The sequence below is a fragment of the Amphimedon queenslandica genome, unplaced genomic scaffold (genome assembly GCF_000090795.2).
Source record: "Amphimedon queenslandica unplaced genomic scaffold, v1.1 AMPQUscaffold_13459, whole genome shotgun sequence".
NCBI classification, from domain to species: domain Eukaryota; kingdom Metazoa; phylum Porifera; class Demospongiae; order Haplosclerida; family Niphatidae; genus Amphimedon; species Amphimedon queenslandica.
The window spans coordinates 307,319-309,953 of NW_003546305.1; positions in this window are offsets into that span (position 1 = coordinate 307,319).

Consider the following 2,635-nt stretch of genomic DNA (forward strand, 5'->3'; position numbering starts at 1 on the left):
TTCTATCTCTCTTCTGCCTCTCTCTTACTCTGTCTCTCTCCCATACCTGTAGGTTTAACCTTCTTTTAACTTGAATTGTATTTAAGTATTTAAGAATTGTTGGTTAATTTTTGTTCTCATGGTAGGTGTTTTATTATTGCTTAAGTTTCATCTACTAGGCATGTAGTAGGCTATTATTAACCAAGGATTTCTCCCTGTGTTCCTTTGACATGTGCTTGTAGTGTACATGTATTTGTATGTGGTAAGCAATAGTTACTTCAATTTTTCATCTTTTCTCCATTTCTCTTTGTGCGTGGGCATGTAATAGGCTATTATTAACCAAGGATTTGTCCCTGTGTTTGTTCAACATGTGCTTGTACATGAATTTGTATGTGGTAAGCAATAGTTACTTCAAATTTTCATCTTTTCTCCATTTGTCTTTGTGCATAGGCATGTAATAGAATAGACAATTATTAACTAACGATTCTTCCCTGTGTGTGTTACATGCAATACCTTCTACCTACCATACAGTTGGTGCAGCTTTTGTGTGCCATTGTAAGTACTATTTTTGTATGTATCATTGCTTCAAAAATTCACTGCTTCTCTCATAGGTGTAAGTTCCACAAAGAAAATGGAAGTGCTCCAAGAGTATAAACTCTGTGCCAATAGCTGCTAAAACTTTTCTAATGTTTTTATTATTGTTTTTGTTTTAAATAAAGTGTATAATTAACATCATTAAAAGTAGGTATGTGCCACCAAAGCTAGTGGCTTTAAGCCACCTTTGGCAGTGAGCTATATGACTACCTCGATATACACTTCATTTGGTCGGTAAAACCCACCTTCGTTTTTGCAGTGTATGTAAACAAACAGTGTTATGAATAAGCTTACCACTAGTTTCATCACAAAAGTAGTCCCTAAGACCTGAAGCAACGTAGTCACTGTCTTGAGGCCCTATTTCTTCAATTAACAAGCGAGCAATGTCTCCTTCTGTAGCCATAGTTTTAAAAGTAGTCTTCTTCGTCTTTGATATACATTAAATAGCTGCTATAGGGACTCCATTAATACCTCTGATGCATTAAAGCCCTCCGTTTTTATTCCTTCTTCGCTCTGTGTAACAATTACCGTGCACAATGAAGGTAAAATGTCAAAGGGCTTATAACTCAGCAAAGAAGGCTTCACTACCCACGATTTTGGTATCAAATGAAAGGATTTTGTTTATAGATAGCTATTATTGTTTTTATTATTTTTTATTATCATTATTATTATTAATATTAGTATAATTGGTGATTATATTAAGTATTGGGCCCAGATAAGGTCCATTTTGTAATGACAAATATCGGTCTCATTGTCCATAGTGATGACAGCAGATTCCCATACTTTTTTGCTAATCAACTCTATTGAGCAATTGAAATGCAGTAAATTTTTGTAGAACAATGGGCATTTCTGAAGGTGAGGTGAAAGGAAGTTGATTTAGGTACCTATGTATTGATGCTTGGCATATTGTATAACAATTATAACTCTTACCTTTGTGCTGTTTCTCGTGCATCAAATGTGACAAACTTAGCACACTCAAGAACCTCATCATGTGGAGAAGAATGGGCAATGAAAAAGTTGCTTCTTCATCGGCATATCTAACAGCTCTATAAAATTTATAACTTGTTCAGGGAAAATGTCACCCTCATCCTGTAGTTTCAGAATCAATGACCTTGTGGAGAATGTAATATGTAAGGCATTGTCTATGTACAATGAATTATGGTAAGTAATTTAAGTTCAAATATTAAGTTACACATACCATCTAATTATTTTTCTCTAGTAGTTATAATGCAGTTGTCATTTGGTCCACCTCTTTGATGGATCTCACATACAAAACTATCCAGTAGAGTCTTTAGGAATTTTATAGCCATTATAGGGTCGTACATTGTAAGAACGTGTTAAGGTAGAAAGGTTGTACAGAAGCCTGATAAAATTATAGGTAGACCTCTGTCATATGGTTGTGTATAGTTCACATCATCTCTTGTCTTGTCTACAAGGTAACATACTATAACATTATTAGGTTGATTTTAATTATTAGTACCTAGAAAGGAAAAGTACAACCTGAGTCCTGCATACTGGGTGAAGGTTCACTCAACAGCTGAGCTTAAGCTTATCCATCGAGTATTGACATATTTATTAAGACTCTTGTATTTGCTGTCACAGAAAGTACAAAATTTAGCTAGGCCGCTCTTCCTTTTAGTACTTTTATTGAAAAAAGTAATTATCAACAAGTAGGTCTTAAACATCAAACTTGGTCAGCTGCAAAAAACCAGATGAAGGCCATTTTCCTTTCCTGTGACACGAAAGAAGGGTCTGGGTAAAACTGGGACTGGGAAAAATACGGTAAAACAGGGACAGGGAATAGGACAGGGAAAAATGGGGTAAAACAGGGACTGGGAAAGGGGAAAATGGGGGTAAAACAGGGACTGGGACTGGCACTAGCAAAGTGGCATAAAAGGACTGGGATTTGCAAGAATATGAGTGATGCAGTAAAACTGTTGCAAGTCTAGATAATTAAGACAGACAGCTATCAGAGAACATACATATTGCATGAAAAACTTAAAATGTGACTGTAATTTTGTTGTACTGTAAATTAGAAAATGTTTTTTAATAACCATGGTAC